Source organism: Puntigrus tetrazona, chromosome 4 (assembly GCF_018831695.1).
Source record: "Puntigrus tetrazona isolate hp1 chromosome 4, ASM1883169v1, whole genome shotgun sequence".
In the NCBI taxonomy this organism is placed as follows: domain Eukaryota; kingdom Metazoa; phylum Chordata; class Actinopteri; order Cypriniformes; family Cyprinidae; genus Puntigrus; species Puntigrus tetrazona.
Window position 1 is genome coordinate 15,160,996 of NC_056702.1, and position 24,673 is coordinate 15,185,668.

At 43.3% G+C, this 24,673-nt stretch overlaps 1 protein-coding gene across 3 annotated transcripts in view; it reads left to right on the forward strand.

Moving 5' to 3' along the window:
• The window catches only part of LOC122343376 (protein phosphatase 1H-like), a 54,950-nt gene that overhangs the window by 3,241 nt on the left and 27,036 nt on the right, over window positions 1-24,673 (forward strand). The gene's annotated exons all lie outside the window — the stretch shown is intronic.

Genomic DNA, 24,673 nt, shown 5'->3' on the forward strand with positions numbered 1-24,673 from the left:
GAAAGATAAACATGCATAGTGATAATAGCCCAAATATTAAATGCCACATTTACTGAATTAGAAGTGGTCAGAATTACAATTTCTATCTGAAATTCTGTGAGTAAAATCTGTTGTATCATATGGCAATGGTGACCATTCGTGACGTATCAAGGATAATAAGATAATTATTAAATACTCTTTTAGATTTTTATATTTTAACAAATATTTCTTCTAGCATCTGAATTATTCCAAGTGTGAGAATCTTTAATTGAAAATTTGAAAGTATTTTATATTTCACACAGCTTTTACTTTACCTGGAGTTGGTTGCTCATAATATGATGTGTCATATTACTCACCACTGTGATTATTTGTGTATTTACAGATTGTGAATAGTTATGAATAGATAAACACAAATTCACATTTGTTTTTGAATCATTGACAAGTCTGCTTTTGGGTGGCAGACATGAAAACTTTGGAAAAGAACATTTTGGCATTCAGACAGGTTCTATGACATTGTCTTTATAGAGTGAAAAAATATACTAAAAATAAACTTTTATTATTATTTGTTTTTCAGACATTGTTCTTTAAATGCAACATGTTTTAGCTATATGCAAAGTGACCACATTTGGTTTTCAACCACTAAAAATTTATCAAATTTTACAAATTAAACATTGTATCACAGAGGGAGAGGGAGGGTGCTCTTGCATGCAAGAGAGAGATTTACTCATCATCAAATCACAACTTAAGAAAAATTATATAATCTTAATTTAAAACGATTAACATCCGGTCACCTCCTCCGAGGATCGCCACCTTAACGCGGTGGAGGGGTTTGAGTGCCTGAATGACCCTAGGAGCTAGGTTGTCCGGGGCTATATGCTCCTGGTAGGGTCTCCCAAGGCAAACAGGTCCTAGGTGACAAGCCAGACAAAGAGCGGTCCACTTCACCCCTATGGAAAATAAACATACCAGAGTCGCGACGTCGCCCGGTATGGCGCAGCCGGGGCCCCGCCATGGAGCCAGGCCTGTAGCTGGGGCCGGCATGCGAGCGCCTGGTGGCCGGCTCAGCCCGAAACAGCGACGTGGGGCCATCTTCCCGTGGGCCCACCACCTGCAGGAGGGACCGTAAGGGGCCGGTGCCTTGTGGTTTGGGTAGCAGTCGAAGGCGGGGACCTCGACAACCCAACCCCTGGACTCAGAATCTAGTTCTAGGGACATGGAACGTCACCTCTCTGGGGGGGAAGGAGCCTGAGTTGTTGCGGGAGGTTGAGAGATACCGGCTAGATATAGTCGGGCTCACCTCCACGCACTGCTTGGGCTCTGGAACCCATCTCCTCGAAAGGGGCTGGACTCTCCACTACTCTGGTGTTGCCCGCGGTGAGAGGCGGCTGGCTGGTGTGGGCTTGCTCATAGCTCCCCATCTTAGCCGCCATGTGTTGGAGTTTAACCCGGTGGACAAGAGGGTCGCCTCCCTGCGACTTCGGGTTAGGGGGGAGGACTCTCACTGTCATTTGTGCCTACGGGCCGAATGGCAGTGTAGAGTACCCGCCTTCTTGGAGTCCTTGGGAGGGGTGCTGGAAAGTGCTCCAACCGGGGACTCTGTCGTCCTGCTGGGGGACTTCAACGCTCACGTTGGTAATGCTAGTGACACCTGGAGGGGCGTGATTGGGAGGAACGGCCCCCCCGATCTAAACCTGAGTGGGGTTCTGTTGTTGGAATTCTGTGCTAGTCACGGTCTGTCCATAACGAACACCATGTTCAAGCATAAGGGTGTCCACCAGTACACGTGGCATCAGGACACCCTAGGGCGGAGGTCGATGATCGACTTTGTGGTTGTATCATCCGATCTCCGGCCTCATGTCTTGGACACTCGGGTGAAGAGAGGGGCGGAGCTGTCAACTGATCACCACCTGGTGGTGAGTTGGATCCGTTGGCGGGGGAGGAGGCCGGACAGACTTGGCAGGCCCAAACGCACCGTGAGGGTCTGTTGGGAACGTTTGGCAGAGACCCCTGTCAGAGAGATCTTCAACTCCCGCCTCCGGCAGAGCTTTGACCGGATCCCGAGGGAGGCTGGAGACATTGAGTCCGAGTGGACCATGTTCTCTACCTCTTTGGTCGACGCAGCCGTCCGGAGCTGTGGCCGTAAAGTCTCCAGTGCATGTCATGGCGGCAATCCCCGAACCCGATGGTGGACACCGGAAGTAAGGGATGCCGTCAAGCTGAAGAAGGAGTCCTATCGGGCCTGGATGGCTCATGGGACTCCAGAGGCAGCTGACAGGTACCGGTGGGCCAAGCGGACCGCTGGCCGGGTGGTTGTGCAGGCAAAAACTCGGGTCTGGGAGGAGTTCGGGGAGGCCATGGAAAATGACTACCGGACGGCCTCAAAGAGGTTCTGGCAAACCGTCAGACGCCTCAGAAAAGGGAAGCAGTGCCCTGCCAACACCATATACAGTGCTGGTGGGAACCTGCTAACCTCGACTGGGGATATTGTCGGGCGGTGGAAGGAATACTTTAAGGACCTCCTCAATCCCGCCAACTCGTCTGCCACTGAGGGAGCAGAGGCCGGGGACCTGGGGGGGGACTCGACCATCACCCTGGCTGAGGTCACTGAGGTTGTTGAGAAACTCCTCGGTGGCAAGGCACCAGGTGTGGACGAGATCCGCCCGGGAGTACCTCAGGTCTCTGGATGTTGTAGGGCTGTCTTGGCTGACACGCCTCTGCAGCATCGCGTGGACGCGGGGGACAGTGCCTCTGGACTGGCAGACCGGGGTGGTGGTTCCTCTTTTTAAGAAGGGGGACCGGAGGGTGTGCTCCAACTATAGGGGGATCACACTTCTCAGCCTCCCTGGGAAAGTCTATGCCAGGGTACTGGAGAGGAGAATCCGTCCGATAGTTGAACCTCAGATTCAAGAGGAACAATGCGGGTTTCGCCCTGGACGTGGAACACTGGACCAGCTCTATACCCTCTTCAGGATGCTGGAGGGTTCCTGGGAGTTTGCCCAACCAGTCCACATGTGTTTTGTGGATTTGGAGAAGGCATTCGACCGGGTTCCTCGTGGTGTCCTGTGGGGGGTGCTCTGGGAATATGGGGTTAGGGGCCCTTTGCTAAGGGCTGTCCGATCCCTGTATGATCAGAGCAGGAGCTTGGTTCGCATTGCCGGTATTAAGTCAGACTTGTTCCCAGTGCATGTTGGACTCCGACAGGGCTGCCCTTTGTCACCGGTCCTGTTCATTATTTTTATGGACAGGATTTCTAGGCGCAGCCGGGGGCCGGAGGGGGTCTGGTTTGGTGCCCACAGAATAGCTTCTCTGCTTTTTGCTGACGATGTTGTTCTGCTGGCTGCATCTGGCCAAGACCTACAGTGTGCGCTGGGGCGGTTTGCAGCTGAGTGTGAAGCGGCTGGGATGAGAATCAGCACCTCTAAGTCTAAGGCCATGGTTCTCAGTCGGACAAGGGTGGCTTGCCCCCTTCAGGTTGGTGGGGAGTTCCTGCCTCAGGTGGAGGAGTTTAAGTATCTTGGGGACTTGTTCACGAGTGAGGGAAGGATGGAACGAGAGCAGACGGATCGGTGCAGCTTCTGCAGTAATGCGGTCGCTGTACTGGTCTGTCATGGTGAAAAAGGAGCTGAGCCGCAAAGCGAAGCTCTCGATTTACCGGTCGATCTTCGTTCCTACTCTCACCTATGGTCATGAGCTTTGGGTCATGACCGAAAGGACGAGATCCCGGATACAAGCGGCCGAAATGAGTTTCCTCCGTAGGGTGGCTGGGCACTCCCTTAGGGATAGGGTGAGGAGTTCAGTCACTCGGGAGGAGCTCGGAGTAGACCCGCTGCTCCTCCACATCGAGAGAGGCCAGCTGAGGAGGCTCGGGCATCTGTTCCGGATGCCTCTCGGACGCCTCCCAAGGGAGGTGTTCCGGGCATGTCCCACCGGGAGGAGGCCCCGGGGAAGACCTAGGACACGCTGGAGGGACTATGTCTCTCGGCTGGCCTGGGAGCGCCTCTGTGTTCCCCCGGATGAGCTGGAGGAAGTGTCTGGGGAGAGGGGAGTCTGGGCATCCCTGCTTAGACTGTTGCCCCCGCGACCCGGCCCCGGATAAGCGGAGGAAGAAGAAGAAGAAGAAGAAGAACATCCGGTCACTTGCATCAGTTCTGTTGGTGCTGCGTAAAGTGTCCTGGTGCATGTATCCCTGATGGATTCCATTAGGAGTAAAGACTTTGTCATTTCATCCATGGGTTGACTGCTCCAATCAATCAATCAATCAATCATTTTTATTTATATAGCGCTTTTAACAACACAGGTTGCATCAAAGCACTGTACAGTATAAGGTAGAAGAATACAATGACAGGGATGTATAATGACGAGAGTGACCAATTTGTTATTAAATGCAGAGTTGGTCTCTGTAATCAATTTAACGATAATCACTAGAAGTTAAGTGTCCCCAACAAAGCAAGCCAGAGGCGACAGCGGCAAGGAAACAAAACCCCATCCATACAGAATGGAGAAAAAAAAACCTTGGAAGAAACCAGACTCAGTTGGGGTCAGTTCTCCTCTGACCGGACGCCCAGCACTTAACTTCCAGTTCAATTTTAAACGCAGTCAGATAGTGCAAATGACTTAGTGTGTGTGTGTGTGTGTGTGTGTGTGTGTGTGTGTGTGTGTGTGTGTGTGTGTGTGTGTGTCCCATCTAGGTTTTCTGGTCTCTGATGAACATAATCTCTGGGTGCTGATCCACCATCTAGTCTTGATACAAACTGTGAAAACAGATTGAGAAAGAGACAGGACTAATATTAGCGTAGGTGCCATTCTTTTTACAATGTCACAAGTACATCGTATTTTAGGAGTAGTGTTCCCGGTTCCAGCAAATCTAAGTAATGCAGCCTAAAAATCCTTTAACGGATTTGCATAATAAAAAGTATGTTGGGGTGTTATATGTAGGCTAAGTTAAAAAGATGTGTCTTTAATCTAGATTTAAACTGGCAGAGTGTGTCTGCTTCCCGAACAGAGTTAGGGAGATTGTTCCAGAGTTTAGGTGCTAGATGGGAAAATGATCTGCCGCCGCAGTTGATTTTGATATTCTAGGTATTATAAAATGGCCAGAGTTTTGAGAACGCAGCGGACGGGCAGGACTATAATGTGATAAGAGCTCACTCAAGTATTGAGGAGCGAAACCATTCAGGGCTTTATAGGTAATTAATAAGATTTTAAAATCTATCCGATGTTTGATAGGGAGCCAGTGCAGTGTTGACAGAACCGGGCTAATATGATCATACTTCCTAGTTCTAGTAAGGACTCTAGCTGCTGCGTTTTGGACTAGCTGAAGTTTGTTTATCAAGCATGCAGAACAATCACCCACACTCTAAACCCGGTTAAGTTGAATTTACTTAAAAAATTAGAGGAAACTGGTTGCCCTAAAAAATTTAAGTAATGTTTACTTGAAAACTTGAAGTAATCATTACTTAAATATAGGAGTCATTTTAACAACTATTTTAAGTTTAATTTAATTGATGCTTTTAATTTCTGTCCAATTACTCCAGTTATCTCTTTAATTGCATTAAATTACAGAAACAGTATTTTTTTGTTTGTTTTATTTAGAAATCTTCATTTCAAAATACAACAGTACAGTGAAGACAAGTTTGTCTATCAGGTTTCATACTTTTCTCTCTAATAAGAGTGCATACCAAACAATAGAGCTAATAACAACCCTAGTTTTAAATGCTTAACTTGCAAAATGTGTGAACAATTCCTATGACTGAATATAGAATTCCTGTATAATATAAAAGCTTGTTTTAAATATTTGCACTTAAACACATGAACGTACTGTACACATTGTGTATTTTTAACATATACAAGTCTATACAAATGTAACAAACTGTTTTCTTTTATACCAGAGTTCAGAATAGACATTGTAAAGCGAATTTGTGTTAATGCTACAAGGATGAGAAGGTATACATTCTCTATTTACAAAATAAAAATACAAAAATAACTCTTAAAACCAGTCTAATGACCCATTTAAGGGACCTATAAAATTTTTTGCCAAATTTTACTTGTGCATGTGCTTGAACAGGTTATTATCAAAAGTACAAAGTTTCTCAGCTTAGGAGGCATAAATATGGATCAGCCGATCACAAAACTTCACTTAGTAGAACCAAATATTGTAAGAGAAACAAGCATTATTTTCATTAAACAAAGCAAGTGAAAATTTGAACTTGAACAGAATTTGAGTAACAGAAACAGAAAAATGAATTAAGGAATTAAAAAAAAAATTAAAACAAACATTTTATACACATCTTGTGGAGTAGACCCTTTTACACTGTAACTGCAAGCTGATTTTTCAAAGATTGAATTTTGGGGGCCAGCTCAACCTTTCCAAGGTTAAGAAATACCTGCTGGATAAAATAGAAAGTGTTTTTCATACACTTTGGGTAGTTCAAGTGCAAGGCATATATCAGTCCAAAAAGAAGACAGAAGGCCTGAGGAAGGTTGTCTGGTTCCATCACTGAATTGCCTTCCAAGATGATGCACACTCTGGAAGGGTTTAGCTGTGGACTTTCTTCATCAGCGCAGAGGATTCCTACTGGTATTTGGTTGTATGAGTCCTTGTCAGTGACATCCTAACAAAGAAAAAAAAATGTAAATAAACAGTTTCAGTCTGTCATATTAACACATTAACTAGTAAGGAAGGTATTCAACATTGAAAATAAAAGTCTGGGAAATATTCATCACATGATTCTGAAAAATAGCAGCAGACAGTCTTCTTTTAAAGAGATAGTTGATCCAAAAATGAAAATAAGACTTATCCGCTTACCTCTATGGTATCCAAGATGTAAGCAGATAAACATCACATTTCCAGTTTGTGATCAACTATCCCTTTGATGGATTAAAGGGATACTCCACTCCAAAATAAAAATTTAGGCATTTTCCAATCCCGTAAAAGCTTTGTTTACCCTCAGAAAACAATTTGAGATATTTCAGATGAAATCTGAGAGGCTTGTGACTGTCCCATTGACTGCCGGTAAATTACACGCTCATGCTCCAGCAAAGTGTGAAAGACATCGTCAGAGTACTCCATCTGCCATCGGTGCTTCAATCATAATGTTATATAACAAAAATAATGCTGTTATTCAACATTTTCGGCAGCGTATTTCACCGTAGCACCATTTTGAAAAGCGCCGACTGGACACACTTAGCATACGCTGCTCTCCATCTGCATCAATTGAAAGATACGCTATTTACATTTAAATTAGTGCTGTCAAACAATTAATCGCATCCAAAATAAATGTTTTTGTTTACATGTGTACTGTTTGTTTATTTATTATATATAAATGCACACATTTTCAGTATATATTTTGAAAATATTTGCATGTATATAAATTTATGTATTATATTTTATATTGTATATAAATGTATTTAAAATATAAACAATTTTTCTTAAACACGTATGTATTTGTATTTATATATACATAAATGTGCACAGTACACATTGAGATATGTAAACAAAAACTTATTTTGGATGCGATTAATCATTTGACAGCACTAATTTAAATCAAAGCTTAAATACACGTACAAGTAGGGCTGGACAAAATACAAGACGATAAGATCATGCGCATCTCGTCAGTAAAGCAGGTTCCGTGATTAGCGCTAAATCTCTATCAGCTGTTTTCAAATAGAGCATGAGTTAATACACAAAGCCGTAGTTCACTGACAAGCTATGCAACATCAAGTCCTTTATCGCAGATGAATCACCTTCAATAAAGGACTCGATAGATCTTGCGTAGCTTGTGGGTGAACTATGGCTCTGTGTATTAACTCACGCTCTATTTGAAAACAGCTGATAGAGATTTAGCGCTAATCACGGAACCTGCTTTACTGACGAGATGCGCATGATCTTATCGTGCGGTATTTTGTCCAGCCCTACGTAGAAGATGAATCTTTACATTGAAGCGGAGAGCAGCGTACGCTAAGTGTGTCCAGCCAGGCACTTTTCAAAATGGCGCTACGGTGAAATATGCTGCTGAAAATGTTCAACAACAACTATTTTTGTTTTCAATCTATACAAAGAGTATTCTTGTCGCTTCATAACATTATGATTGAACCACCAATGACAGATGGAGTACTCTGACGACGTCTTTCAGACTTGCTGGAGCATGACTGTGTAATTTACCAGCAGTCAAAGCCTCCCAGATTTCATCTAAAATCTTAAATCGTTTCCGAGAAAACAAAGCTTTTACGGGTTTGTAACTACATGTGGTTGAGTAATAAATGCCTAAATTTTCATTTTGGTTGAGGAGTATCCCTTTAAAATGTTACTTTGTACTGGAAACACGTACAACAATTTAATAACTTACAGAGCAGGTCTTAAAGAAGGCAGATGGGTCATCACCCAATATGACTGGCAGTCCACGAAGGCAAAGGGACCTAACATCTGTTGGCTCGGTCGTCTGGAAATAAGGGAGATATTGTACAACTCTGTTTGATATGTACTTAAATACTAAACTTCCTCCAAATTATTCCGATTTTGGGAAGAAAAGAAAAAGAGGAGATTATACAAACAGGAAGAAAGAATAGAGAAGGCAGATAAATGAGAAAAGTGGGAAAATATAGGGGAGTTGGGAGAGGGAAAAAAAAAACAAAAAGACACCACACACACCACTACCTTTGTCTGACGTAAAAGCTCAGCCAAAATTTGACCGGCAAGGCCTTTCTTCTTTCTGAAGATGTCCATCAGATTTGGAGAGTGATGGTCTAGAGCATCAAGGAAGTTATCTCTGAGATTTTTCCCCACCACTCGGTTGAACTCGTAATAAACCTGAAATATAAAACATGTAAAGCCATATTAGGCCTTGGCGAACACTACACGACTGACAGTGCTGACCAACCCTCAAATGGTCATAAATACCCACCGTCTCATCCACCGATTTGTGTATTAATATACTCAAGTTAAAAAAAAAAATGCATGCTGTACCTGGCTTTCTGTAAACAGAGCTGGCCATCGAAGAACCATTTGGCTGATGTCAGGCTTCTCATTAACAACTTCTTTCCTGCGAAGAGCAAATGTCATGTCCATGTGTTTCTTGACAAGGGATCCATTTGGCTTTGTCTTCTTCATTTCATTGGCAAGGACTTGACGACCACCTTCAAGGCTGTGGTCGTCCATCCCCTCTGGATTTTCAGGCAAGAAGTTTATTTCCCCTTTCCTAGGTTTTTTGATGTCTTTGTTGGGAGGGTCACCGACTGTAGTGTGCCTCCCACGTTTACCAGCGTTGATACTGACTTCAAGTCGACCCAGCTTGCGCATTTTGTTCCTGTAATTTCCCATCTTGAATTTTAAACTATTTTTCCATCCTTCCCAGCCAGAGGATGAGGCCGGCTCTTTAAGACATGGGTGAGTTTGTACCAAGGCTTCTGCAACAGCACCAAATTCTTCCTTTGTTGGATACGCTTTAAACCCATATATGGTCTCAGCCAGTTTCTCCAGAATGTCATGTTTCATCTCTTTTGGGACTTTAAGATTTGTTTCATCTCTCAGATATAGCAGGTTGCCTTGACGAAGTCGATACTCGACATCAACTGAAAATTTTGGAATGGGAAATACATCTGGCCACTGAGAACTTCTATCCAGAGAAGAGACAGACAGGATCTCTGTGTCTGCCTGGCTGTCTGTTTCCAAAAAATCAGTTTCTGCGGTGACTGGTTCAAGCTCAATCGTAGGAATGATTTTGATGGTTGGCTTCTCTGGAAGCTCAAGAAGATCTGTAAGATTGCACAATTCATTGTCAAATTCAGGATCTTGGTACTGTAATGAGAAGTTGTAGTTTGTTTGGAGATTGCTTTTAAGCCACTTAATCAAATCTTCAAGTCTGTCAGGCCGTGTTGTCATAGTCATTTTCCTTATATCTCCCTCGGAGACGATAACTCTCATGGTTAACTTCTGTTGGAAAGCCATCTGTGAAAAGACATATGAAAGATTTTTAGCAGACAACATATCGTTTCAGTGTCACCATTAGTTCTCCTTGCACCTTGTATGCTGATAGTGGGAAGACATCATTTAACTCTGAAATTCTAACCACACACATTGAAGTGACATCACTGCATTGAAGCTGGTATGATCTCATGTGCTCACAGTACCATGCTGTCATTTTGTGGCAGACAAACAAAATTTGTGTGTTAGCAGCAACAATCTTCTCAACCTGGGCAAATTCAGAAAGACCTGAGCATGAGCCAGTACAGAGAATCATGCCTGGATGATACTTGATTCCATCCAAACAAACAGATGATGCAACAAGTACTGACCCAGACTGAGCGAGATTGTTTTGAGTGATTACACTCTGAACAATCGTGGAGAAAGAGGCAAGCAAAACTGGTGTGACCTTTGAGAGTTCAACTGATGGTTTGAAAAATGAGCTACAATCAAGATGGTAACTGACTGCTTTCTGGTGTTTTGTAGCAAGTGTCAGTGGAACATTTTTGAAATTCTGTGCATTGCGAATTGCCCTTTTAAAGAACTTGTGCTTCCCCTCGAAGCGCATAGTCCAAACTTCACACAGGGGACCAAATTTCCTCATTAGCTGAGGGTAGTGTTCCAAGTAGTGATGTTTCGGCTTTAAACGAAAATCAGGAAATGTTGACTGCAGCAGCTGTCTGTGATCTGCTATCTTACATTCCAGGAAATGCAGTGTCTCTTCAGTATGCCTTGGTGCCACAACTAGCTCAATGATGTCTTTAAGAAGCATGAGAACTTCCCAAGTGTTGTCACCCTCTGGGACATAGCTACCAATGAGAAATGGAAGAAGCCGTATGAGACACCAATTCTCATGGGCATTTCCACCAATGGTGCCTTTGGTGGAAAATCCCTTTCCAATCATCTGTGGTCTGTCTGTCTTGTCAGCAAATGTGTAATTAAAGTACTTGATGGCATGATTTAACACCTCTAGAGTGAAATAAGTCTTGCCTATCAGGTCTGTGAGACAGAGGGACAGCTCAATTGGAACAACACCCTCGAAGACATCATGCATGATGTCAGGAGGGTACCCAGTGACCACATGAAAGTGATCGAGATTCGCAGTCAGTGGACAGGCACCTTTCACACCATAAGTTCGACTCAATTCTGGGTTATTTTGCACTTCCTGCACCTGTCTATCGTGGGAATCTTTGTCTCTGAGTTGATAGAAACCAGAACATACCTCTTGCTGCTGAGCATCACCACTGCCTGCCATACAGAATCTGCAAAATCTTTCAACGGAGAAGCTCTACAGGAATCCTGCAAGAGAGTGGGCACCAAGATTATCAGCTGCAACAAATAATACTGTACCTCTCACAGTTTTACCAAGTTTTTCCAAGTAAACACCATTTTGCTCCAACATCTTCAGATCATAGATAAGGGGTTGCAGAACTTTTGCATAACCACATGTTTTGACTGTAGATGTATTGCATAGTAAAGCAAGCTGTATTGAATTGAGGGTTGACCTATATTTTGCAGGTATGTTGGCAATGACCCAATACACAGCACACATTTTGTGTTTCAGCTTTGATGTTCCAAGGGGATTGGCTATTTCAAAGTCATCGATGTAAAGGCCCAGAGCAATTGTGAATTCATCTCTTGTAAGAAAAGAGTTTATTAAAGTACTGCCCATCCACATGCGATCTGTATTCCTGTGCCACACGGACCTCTTCTGACATCGCTCTGTTTAACACATCAGTTTTGTTAAGCAACTTCTGTAGCATGGAGAGAATGGGGACATATGCAAGCGGTTTTTGGCCTTTTTCAACTACATATTCAATGGGGTTAACTAGTGGAAACTGTTGACGTACATAGGCTGCTCTCCTTTTAGCAGTTCCTAAGGGTCCATCTTTGGCCAAATAACTCATTGTGTTACTTTCTGATACAGCACTTATAACCTCTCTTAAAACTGTCTCATCCAAGTCAGGATATTTACTTAACACCGCTCTGACTCTGTTTTGCAGAAGTGGTTGTGAGAGATTATGAATTTGACAAAGTTGTTCTACAATTTCTTGCACAGAACTCTCTGGTATGTGCAGAACACTTTGCATCTTTAACAGAAGAGATGACAAGTTGTGCTCAAGCTGTTTTTCTAAATCAGGAAGATCACTACTGGCTTCTTCACTCGGCTCTTCTAACTCTTCTATATCATCAGCATGGAACATTTGCTTTTGTGCAGCATTACTGTCTGGGCTAATATAATCATGACCGATGATTTCTGATTTGAATGTCTTCCAGTTCTGTTCCTTGTGTCTTTTACTCTTGTGTGCTTTGAAAGTGGAGTAGACACTGCTTTCAAAGTTACAGTCTTTGTAAGGGCAGGCAACTTTATGATTTACTTTTAAATGTACAGTACGCAAGTGAATCAAGTAATCAGCCTCAGAGCAATACTCAGCAAACCCACAAGACAGACAGCTAAACTTAACTGCTGCATCTGCACTTGCCTGTTGACCAGGCGGATTGGTGTGAAAGTGAGATAAGTGCACTTTTAAGGCATTAAATGATTTAAAAGTGCATAAACATTCCTGGTGTAAACAAGGAAATGGCTCATTTCTAGCATAACTTCCATGTTTCAGTCTATAATGTTTAAATAGCTGTGATCTTTTTTCACAGTTAAACGAACAATACTTACATTTCCAATGCATGCTGCCTTGTCACCTGAAACAAAGTTTATTGCTAGAAAGCATCCATTTGTGTTTGCATTTATACGTTAATTTAACTTATTCTATATTAAACCATGGCAGTATCAAAACAAAACTTGATTTTTAAAGTTAAGTTTAAATTCACTCGCCTGATTAAACTGTGGTCGTCCTGTCACACCATCTGCTCCACTGGAACCGCAGTATACGTGTCTAACTCGAAGGGATTAAACGGGACAGTGTCTACAGCAAGCCAGTAACAAAAATCAGCTAATTAACGTTAGGTGAAAACGCAGTGACCTGTTATTATGTTTCGTATGATCGCAAACAATCCCTCAACGAAAAAGCAAGAACAATATATCGATGACAAAGGGCCGTGAAACGGCCTCACGGGAGTTAGCGTTAAGGCTTTACACCGTTAGTTCACAGGTGAAAGTACCACGACAGTGCTGGCAAACAATTCAAACAACTCCATTTACAAAACTGACTAAAACGTCCGCGAAAACTTCACATACACATGATCGTTTTCACCACAAAATGCCCTAAATTATTTTAAAATAATTTTACTCACAAACACCCCTTTGATGAGAAGAAAAAAATATAACAGCCGATGTCACGACTATGCCCGCCAAATTCTCCTTCCAGGTGTTCAAGCCAGAACCGCGTAGAAGAAAAAAAGCGAAAACTTATTTAAGACAGTGATTTCCAGCACTCACAAACAACCTCTCGATGGAAAAAAAAAATGAAACACAAACGGGATAAAACGTTTACGTTCTAACTGCTGACCAACAACTCTATGAAATCACATGCAAAAAATGGCGTCTTCTAAACTTTGCATTGCAACAGCTGAATCAATCACTGGGGGGTAGAGGGGGCGTGGTCAATCAAAAACTTTTGAAATTTAATCAATTAAACTTAAACTTATTAGCACATTTCACTATGTCTACAAACGTAGTAGAATTGACTTGCATTTTTATATTAATGAACTAAATCTTAAATAATTTAAGTATGTTGCAATTAAACTGTTTAATTAGATACAAAATCTGGGCTAACAGTGCAATAAAGCATTACAATAATCTAATATTTCTGCATTAGAGGTTGAAAGCATAGGTCGTAATTTAGATATATTTTAAGATGGAAAAACACAGTTTTACAGATGCTAGAAACATGGTTTTCGAAGGAAAGATTGCTGTCAAACAGCACACCTAGGTTGCTAACTGATGATGAAGAATTAACAGAGCAGCCATCAAGTGTTAGACTGTGTTCTGGATTATTATATGTGGGGTTTTTAGGTCCAATTATTAGCACCTCTGTTTTTTCAGAATTTAGCATTAAGAAGTTACTCATCATCCAGTTTTTTATATCGACTATGCATTCTGTTAGATTCTCAATTTGGTGTGTATCACCAGGCTGTGCTGAAATATAGAGCTGAGTATCATCAGCATAACAGTGAAAGCTAACACCATGTCTCCTGATAATGTCTCCCAGAGGTAACATGTACAGGTTGAAAAGTAAAGGTCCTAGCACTGAGCCTTGAGGAACTCCATATTTCACTTTTGAGCGATATGATACCTCCTCATTTACTGCTACAAACTGATAGCAGTCAGACAGATATGATTTAAACCATGCTAAGGCGCTTCCTCTAATGCCAACATAGTTTTCTAGTCTATCCAAGAGAATGTTGTGATCGATAGTATCAGATGCTGCACTAAGATCTAATAGCACTAATAACGAGATAAAACCACGATCAGATGATAGAAGCAGGTCATTAGTAACTCTAATAAGAGTTGGTTTCTTAATAAGAGGCTTAACTACAGCCAGTTTGAATGTTTTGGGAACATATCCTAATGACAATGATGAATTAATAATGTTAAAAATAGGATCTATGACTTCTGAAATCAAATCTTTTAATAGTTTAGATGGAATAGGGTCTAACATACATGTTGCTGGTTTAGATGATTTAACGAGTTTGTACGTCGTTGTAAGTCTTCTTCTCCGATAATAGAGAAAGAGTGTAATTTTTCCTCAGGGGATCTAAAGCTCACTATCTGATGTGAAACTGTAGTTGACGGCTGCATAGTTACAATTTTATCTCTGATGGTTTCAATCTTAGAAGTAAAGAAATTCATGAAGTCATTGCTGCTATACTCTTGGGGAATTTAGTTACTGTACTGTACTAATTTAGTTACTGTACTGAAAAAATACCGGGGGTTGTGTTTGTTTTCTTCCAAAAGGGATGAAAAATAATCAGATCGTGCAATTTTTAATGCTTTTCTTTAAGACAGGATACTCTCCCGCCAGGCAGTACGAAATACTTCTAATTTAGTTTTTCTCCACCTGCGCTCCATTTTCCGGGCTGCTCTCTTTAGGGTGCGTGTGTTGTCATTTTACCATGGAGTCAGATTGTTTTCTTTCATCTTTTTTAAGTGCAAAGGAGCAACTGTATCTAAAGTGCTAGAAAAAAGAGAGTGCATAGTTTCTGTTATATCATCAAGTTTTTGCGTCATATTGGATGTGCTAAGGAATTCAGATAAGTCAGGAAGATTATCAATCAATCAATCATTTTTATTTATATAGCGCTTTTAACAACACAGGTTGCATCAAAGCACTGTACAGTATAATGACAGGGATGTATAATGACAGGGATGTATAATGATGAAAGTGACCAATTTCTTATTAAATGCAGAGACGGTCTCTGTAGTCAATTCAACGATAGTCACTAGAAGTTAAGTGTCCCCAACCAAGCAAGCCAGAGGCGACAGCGGCAAGGAAACAAAACCCCATGCATACAGAATGGAGAAAAAAAAACCTTGGGAGAAACCAGACTCAGTTGGGGTCAGTTCTCCTCTGACCGGACGCCCAGCACTTAACTTCCAGTTCAATTTTAAACGCTGCTGTGTCAGGTAGTGTAAATGACTTAGTGTGTGCGTGTGCGTGTGTGTGTGTGCATCAGGATCTGGTGATCTGTCGACGGGCGCATCTAGGTGTTCTGGTCTCTGATGAACATAATCTCTGGGTGCTGATCCACCATCTAGTCTGGATACAAACTGTGAAAACAGATTGAGAAAGAAACAGGACTAATATTAGCGTAGATGCCATTCTTTTTACGATGTCACAAGTACATCGTATTGTAGGAGTAGTGTTCCCGGTTCCAGCAAATCTAAGTAATGCAGCCTAAAAATCCTTTAACGGATTTGAATAATAAAAGGTGTGTTGGTGTGTTATGTGTAGGCCAAGTTAAAAGATGTGTGTTTAATCTAGATTTAAACTGGCAGAGTGTGTCTGCTTCCCGAACAGAGTTAGGGAGATTGTTCCAGAGTTTAGGTGCTAAATAGGAAAATGATCTGCCGCCACGCAGTTGATTTTGATATTCTAGGTATTATCAAATGGCCAGAGTTTTGAGAGCATGAGCGGACGTGCAGGACTATAATGTGATAAGAGCTCGCTCAAGTATTGAGGAGCTAAACCATTCAGGGCTTTATAGGTAATTAATAAGATTTTAAAATCTATTCGATGTTTGATAGGGAGCCAGTGCAGTGTTGACAGAACCGGGCTAATATGATCATACTTCCTAGTTCTAGTAAGGACTCTGGCTGCTGCGTTTTGGACTAGCTGAAGTTTGTTTATTAAGCGTGCAGAACAACCACCCAATAAAGCATTGCAATAATCTAACCTTGAGGTCATAAACGCATGAATTAATATTTCTGCATTAGAGGTTGAAAGCATAGGTCGTAATTTAGATATATTTTTAAGATGGAAAAACGCAGTTTTACAGATGCTAGAAACATGATTTTCAAAGGAAAGATTGCGGTCAAACAGCACACCTAGGTTCCTAACTGATGATGAAGAATTAACAGAGCAGCCATCAAGTGATAGGCTGTGTTCTAGATTATTATATGTGGGGTTTTTAGGTCCAATTATTAGCACCTCTGTTTTTCAGAATTTAACATTAAGAAGTTACTCATCATCCAGCTTTTTATATCGACTATGCATTCTGTTAGATTCTCAATTTGGTGTGTATCACCAGGCTGCGCTGAAATATAGAGCTGAGTATCATCAGCATAGCAGTGAAAGCTAACACCATGACTCCTGATAATATCTCCCAGAGGTAACATGTAAAGGTTGAAAAGTAACGGTCCTAGCACTGAGCCTTGAGGAACTCCATATTTCACTTTTGATCGATATGATACCTCCTCATTTAATGCCACAAACTGATAGCGGTCAGATAGATATGATGTAAGCCATGCTAAGGCGCTTCCTCTAATGCCAACATAGTTTTCTAGTCTATCCAAGAGAATGTTGTGATCGATAGTATCGAATGCTGCGCTAAGATCTAATAGCACTAATAACGAGATAAAACCACGATCAGATGATAGAAGCAGGTCATTAGTAACTCTAATGAGAGCAGTCTCAGTACTATGGTACGGTCTAAAACCTGATTGGAAATCCTCACAGACACCATTTTTTCTAAAAAGGAATACAGTTGTGAGGATACTACCTTTCTAGTATCTTTGACAGAAAAGGGAGATTAGAGATTGGTCTGTAATTTACTAAGTCTTTGGGATCAAGATGTGGTTTCTTAATAAGAGGTTTAACTACAGCCAGTTTAAAGGTTTTGGGAACATAACCTAATGACAATGATGAATTAATAATGTTCAAAATAGGATCTATGACTTCTGGAAGCAGATCTTTTAATAGTTTAGATGGAATAGGGTCTAACATACATGTTGCTGGTTTAGATGATTTAACAAGTTTGTACAAGTCTTCTTCTCCTATAATAGAGAAAGAGTGTAATTTTTCCTTAGGGGTTCTAAAGCTCACTATCTGATGTGAAACTGTAGTTGACGGCTGCATAGTTACAATTTTATCTCTGATGGTATCAATCTTAGAAGTAAAGAAATTCATGAACTCATTGCAGCTATACTCTTGGGGCATATTAGCACCTGCTGATGCTTTATTTTTGTTAATTTAGTCACTGTACTGAATAAATACCGGGGTTGTGTTTGTTTTCTTCTAAAAGGGATGAAAAATAATCAGATCTTGCTATTTTTAATGCTTTTCTGTATGACAGCATACTCTCCCGCCAGGCAATACGAAATACTTCTAATTTGTTTTTTCTCCACCTGCGCTCTATTTTCCGGGCTGCTCTCTTTAGGGTGCGTGTGTTGTCATTATACCATGGAGTCAGATTGTTTTCTTTTATCTTTTTAAGTGCAAAGGAGCAACTGTATCTAAAGTGCTAGAAAAAGAGAGTGCATAGTTTCTGTTACATCATCAAGTTTTTGCATCGTATTGGATGAACTAAGGAATTGAGATAAGTCAGGAAGGTTATTTAGAAAGCTTTCTTTTGTGGTGGAAGTGATGGTTCTACCATACTTGTAATAAGGTGCAGAGTTTACAGGTTTAACTATACAGAGTTCACACAAGACTAGATAGTGATCTGAAATGTCATCACCTTGCTGCAGTACTTCAACCATTTTAACATCTATTCCATGTGACAGTATTAGATCTAGAGTATGATTTTGACAATGAGTAGGTCCAGAGACGTGTTGTCTAACCCCAATGGAGTTTAAAATGTCTAAGAAAGCTGATCCTAATGAGTCTTTTTCATTATCAACATGGATATTAAAATCGCCAACAATTAAGACTTTATCTGCGGCCAGTACTAACTCAGTTAGAAAATCAGCAAATTCTTTAATGAAATCTGTGCTGTGCCCTGGTGGCCTGTATACAGTAGCCAGTACAAACATAACAGAAGATTTATCACTAGCACATGATTCTGTAGATAATGTTATATGCAGCACCAAAACTTCAAATGAGTTATACTTAAAGCCTGCCCTTTGAGAAGTACTAAGAATATTGTTATAAATTGTAGCAACACCTCCCCCTCTACCTTTTAAGCGTGGCTCATTTTTATAGAAATAATTTTGGGGGTAGATTCATTTAGAGTAATATAATCATCTGGTTTTAGCCAGGTTTTTGTCAAACAAAGCAAATCTAGCTTCTGATCATTGATCAAATCATATACATAAAGTGCTTTTGTGGAAAGTGATCTAATATTTAGCGAGCCAAGTTTTATCGTTTGCTTATTTGAATTATAGGTAGTTTTAATTTGTTGGACATTAATTAAATTATTGCTTTTGAATAGGTTTGGACGTTCTCTGTATATTCTACTTCGGGAACAGACACAGTCTCTATAGTGTGATATCTAGGTGAAAGAGTCTCTATGTGCTGAGAATTAACTGCCTTCTGTGACGTGAGGCAGCTAGCAGACGGTCGGTTTAGCCGGTCTGTCTGCTTCCTGACCTGGGCACTAGTTGGTCATGTTGGAGCTATAAGACTATATGCCATATTTCTAGATAGAAGAGCGGCACCACCCCAGGAGGGATGAAGACCATCTCTTTTCAACAGGTCAGGTCTGCCCCAGAAACTCATCCAATTGTCTATAAAGCCTATGTTGTTCTGCGGGCACCACTTAGACATCCAGCCATTGAGACCCAGCAGTCGGCTGTAAATCTCATCACCCCGGTAAGCAGGGAGGGGACCAGAGCATATTACATTGTCCGACATCGTGCTTGCAAATTCACACACCTCTTTAATATTATTTTTAGTGATCTCCGACTGGCGAAGTCGAACATCATTAGCGCCGACGTGAATAACAATCTTACGAAATTTACGTTTAGCATTAGCCAGCACTTTTAAAGATTACATAGAAAGCTTTCTTTTGTGGTGGAAGTGATGGTTCTACCATACTTATAATAAGTTGCAGAGTTTACAGGTTTAACTATACAGAGTTCACACAAGACTAGATAGTGATCTGCAGAACTTCAACCATTTTAACATCCATTCCATGTGACAGTATTAGATTTAGAGTATGATTTCGACAATGAGTAGGTCCAGAGATGTGTTGTCTAACCCCAACGGAGTTCAGAATGTCTAAGAAAGCTGATCCGAATGCGTCTTTTTCATTATCAACATGGATATTAAAATCGCCAACAATTCAGACTTTATCTGCGGCCAGTACTAACTTAGTTAGAAAATCAGCAAATTCTTTAATGAAATCTGTGCTGTGCCCTTGTAATGATACATCGGAGACGTGGGGATCCATTTGCGACAGAGCTTTAATCGTGGTCGGGCAGGCAGGGTCAGACAGGAACAAACGATAATACACGAGGGAAATCCAAGAGACGTAAACGATAACAGGCAGAAGGTCAGAAGGCAGGCAGATATCAATCACAAGAGTAAACAGGACACAGGTCGGCAACAGGAAAACAAACACGGGAATAAACGCTCAGAATTGCAGTAAACACAAACAAGACTTCGCGATGAGAGAACGTGAGAGAGTCCATTATAAGGGCTGGATAATGCGGAACACCTGGTGGCTGTAATCAGCCCAAGGTACGGGATTGTGGGAAATGTAGTCTTAGTATTCCGGTGAGAGCTCCCTCCGGTGGTGGTCGGAGAGAGCCACAGAGGTGCTGTTCATGACAGAGCCCCCCCCCTGCGAGCGGCTCCGGAAGCGAGGAGTGACTCGACGCCGAGGTCTTCCACGGGGTCTGGGAGCAGGTTTGTCGGGATGATCATGGTGAAAGGTGGCAGTGAGAGTGGGGTCGAGAATGTCTCGAGCAGGTATCCAAGACCTCTCCTCGGGTCCATAGCCTTCCCAGTCGATGAGGTATTGAAGTTCTCTGCCTCGGCGTCGAGAGTCCAGGATTTCTCGAACCTGGTAGGCCTCCTCGCCGTCGATGATCAAGGGAGGGGCGTCGTTGGTAGCAACCTCTTCCTGGTCCCTCTCTCCTCCCGGACCACCGGCGGGTTTAAGCAGTGAGACATGGAAAGTAGAGGCAATGCGGTAATTAGCAGGTAGGTCAAGACGATATGAAACTGGTGTAACTTGCTTGATGATTTTGAAGGGACCCACGTACCTTGGACTCAGTTTCTTGCAGGGTAATCGGAGGCGGAGATCTCGGGTTGATAGCCAAACCCAGTCACCAGGTGAGTACTCGGGTGCATCTCGGCGATGACGATCAGCCTGAGCTTGGAACCTTCTGACAGCTCCTCTGAGATGGACGTGGGCGGTATTCCAGACTTCCTCACTTCTTTGTAGCCATGCGTTGACTGCGGGCAGTGCTGAGGGTTCCCCGGACCAAGGAAACAAAGGCGGTTGATAGCCCAGAACGCATTGGAAGGGAGTGAGTCCAGTGGATTGTTTCCTTAAAGAATTTTGTGCATACTCAGCCCAAACTAAATAACGACTCCAGTCCTGTTGGTTATTGTGGCAGTAGCTCCGGAGGAATTGTGACAGCTCTTGATTCTGCCGTTCGGCTTGGCCATTGGATTGAGGGTGATAACCTGAAGTGAGACTTATGTTGATGTTTAGTTGTGAACAGAATGCTTGCCAGACTCGAGAGGTGAACTGTGGGCCGCGATCAGACACAATATCTTCGGTAACCCGTAAAAGCGGAATACCTGTTGTAAGAGGACCTCGGCGGTTTCCCAGGCTGTGGGTAGTTTGGGCAATGGTATGAATCTGCATGACTTAGAGAACCGGTCTATGACTGTGAGCACCGTGGTGAAGGAGTTGGAGACTGGTAGGTCGGTTACGAAGTCTATGGCTATGTGCGACCAAGGTCTTTCCGGTATGGGTAGTGGTTGAAGGAGTCCTGCTGGGCGTTGATGGGAGGTCTTGGTGATATTGCATGTTTCACACTGTTGAACGAAGTGGATGGTGTCTGAACGAATGGTTGACCACCAGAAACGGTTGTTAACTAGCTGGAGAGTGGCTGTGATGCCTGGATGACCGGCGCTGGGGGTATCATGAACCCAGTGCAGAACTCTTTGTCGTAACGCTTGTGGTACGTAGGTTCGATTAGGGGGGCAGGCTGAAGGCGCTGGTTCGGAGAGTTGAGCCTCTGTGATCTCGGTCATAATGTCCCACTGGACTGGAGCGATAATGCGGGCTGACGGTAGGATGGGTTCATGAGGGGATTCTTGAGGGATATTCTCGAACTGCCTGGATAAAGCATCCGCTTTGGTGTTTTTTGACCCTGGGCGGTAAGTGACTTTAAAATCAAAACGGGAGAAGAATAAAGACCACCTGGCTTGTCTTGAGTTTAGACGCTTGGCGGATTGGATATATTCAAGATTTCTGTGATCGGTGAGTACGGTGAATGACAGTTTGGCTCCCTCTAGCCAGTGTCGCCACTCCTCGAGGGCTGATTTCATGGCGAGGAGCTCTCTGTCCCCCACATCGTAATTGCGTTCGGCAGGATTAAGCTTGCGGGAGAAGTAAGCACAAGGGAAAAGCTGGCTGCCCGTGACGTTGAGACAGAATGGCGCCGATGCCCACATTAGATGCATCTACCTCAACTATGAATTCCCGATTGGGGTCTGGGTGATGAAGTATGGGAGCGGTCGTGAACCTTTCCTTGAGCTGATCAAAAGCCTGGATGCTGTCGGGTGACCACGATAGGCGATGAGAGGTTCTTTTAACCAAAGAGGTGAGTGGCGCGGCAATGATACTATAGTTGCGGATAAATCTGCGATAAAAATTAGAGAACCCCAGAAAACGCTGCAATTCCTTGACTGTAGAGGGGCGCGGCCACTCCACGACTGCTTTGACCTTGTGTTCGTCCATCGTCACCCCGTCAGAACTGATAATGTACCCCAGATAAGCCACCTGGGTCCTATAAAATTCACATTTCTGGAGCTTGGCGTACAGTTGATTGTCAATCAAGCGTTGAAGAACTGTTCTGACGTGGGTAACATGAGACTCGAAGCTGTCAGAGTACACTAGGATGTCATCCATATAAACAATGAGGAATTGGTGCAACATGTCTCTAAATACCTCGTTTACGAAAGCCTGAAAGACAGAAGGACTGTTTGCGAGCCCGAACGGCATAACGAGATACTCATAATGCCCAGATGTAGTGGAGAAAGCAGTCTTCCATTCGTCTCCTTCCCTGATCCGGATCAGGTTATACGCATTCCTGAGGTCTAATTTAGTAAAAAACTTAGCCTTACGGAGTTGTTCTAGAGAGGCTGGTACGAGAGGCAGCGGATAACGGTATTTGACAGTTACCTCGTTCAGACTGCGGTAATCAATGCAAGGCCGAAGACTTCCATCCTTCTTCTTGACGAAGAAAAACCCTGCCGATGCTGGTGACGTAGAGGGTCGGATGAATCCCTTTGCCAACTCCTCCTCGATGTAGGATCTCATCGCCTCTGATTCGGGTTGTGAGAGGGGAAAGACGCGACCGCGTTGAGGGAAGCGACCCGGCATGAGATCGATAGCACAATCGTATGGACGGTGAGGTGGTAATTGTGTTGCTCCTTTTTCACTAAAAGCAAGGGCTAAATCTTGATATTCTGCGGGGAGTTCAGGTACATTGATGACCTCCTCTTCAGCAGGAAGCGGTTTAGAAGGAGACCGGTGCACTGGGGCTTTAAGACAGTGGTTGTGGCAGTTAGTTGACCAGTGTGTTATTTGACGATCTGTCCATGATATAGTGGGGTTGTGAATCTCGAGCCAGGGTAGTCCGAGGATGAGGTGATGCTTGGGAGAGTGGATTACGAACAGGCGTATGGATTCCGAATGAAGGGGGCTTGCTTGCAGTGTTAAAGGTTGGGTAACAGAAGAAATAGTTCCAGATCCGACTGGCCGTCCGTCTACCGCCGCCACTGCGACATGGGGTACACAAGGAACAAGAGGATTCTGTTGGAGTCCGCGAAGGCTTTATCAATAAAATTACCAGCCGCTCCTGAATCAATAAGAGCCGTTGCAGAAATCCATGTCGACTTAACTTTTAACAGAACCTCGATTTCAAAGGAGTCAGGATGAGTGTGCGATCTCACCAAGCAGGTTGCTGGCGCTGGCGCTGAGGACGTGTTGGGCAGTAAGCTCGAAAATGACCGGCTTGACCACAGTAGAGACATAACCGTTCCCGAACTCTTCTCTCTCTCTCCTCCGGATCAAGGTGAGTTGAGCTGATCTGCATAGGCTCCGATGCTGGTGAATGGACAGGGTGTGAGAAGGAGGGAATCGGGTACTTGCCACGACGTGCTCTGAGAACATTATCCAACTTTATGGTGATTTCCATGAATTCCTCCAGAGATTTGCCCTCATCACGACACGCCAGTTCCGCTTGGAGCTCGGTGTTCAAACCCCTTCGATACATTAGCTTGAGTGGCGATTCTCCCCAGCCTGATTGAGCGGCGAGTGTGCGGAAATTGAGCGTGTAATCAGCAGCTGTGTCGGTACCTTGCGATAAGGCGAGCAGCTGCTCTCGGTTCTTTCCTCTCCGGCTACATGCTCGAAAACCTCCCTGAATTCACGCAGGAAATCATTATAGGAGGGAAAAGACATACGGCGCGCCTCCCAAGTAGCCGTGGCCCAATCAAGCGCTCTCCCGGTGAGCAGGGAACAAATCAGAGCAACCTTGCTGTCATCTGTGGGGTATAAACCCGGTTGCTGGTGAATGAACAAGGAACATTGTAATAAAAAACCCTTACATTTGGAGGCTGACCCGTCGAATTTGTCAGGTAGACTGAGAGGCGGATTAAGGTTAGGTTGAGGCGGCGTCAGGATTGGTTGCGTGGGCTGGGCAGATGGGGCGATGTGCTGGGTTGGATTGATGGCCGTGAGGGTTAGCGCCTGAATCGATCTCACTAGCTCCTCCGTCAGCGTGGTGAGCCTGTGCAGCTGCTGCTGATGCGTGGCGAGAGTGGTAGCTTGAGACGAGACTTCAGACATCAGAAGATACATTTCCGCTGGATCCGTTTGTGGCGAAGTCTTCTGTAATGATACATCGGAGACGTGGGGATCCATTTGCGACAGAGCTTTAATCGTGGTCGGGCAGGCAGGGTCAGACAGGAACAAACGATAATACACGAGGGAAATCCAAGAGACGTAAACGATAACAGGCAGAAGGTCAGAAGGCAGGCAGATATCAATCACAAGAGTAAACAGGACACAGGTCGGCAACAGGAAAACAAACACGGGAATAAACGCTCAGAATTGCAGTAAACACAAACAAGACTTCGCGATGAGAGAACGTGA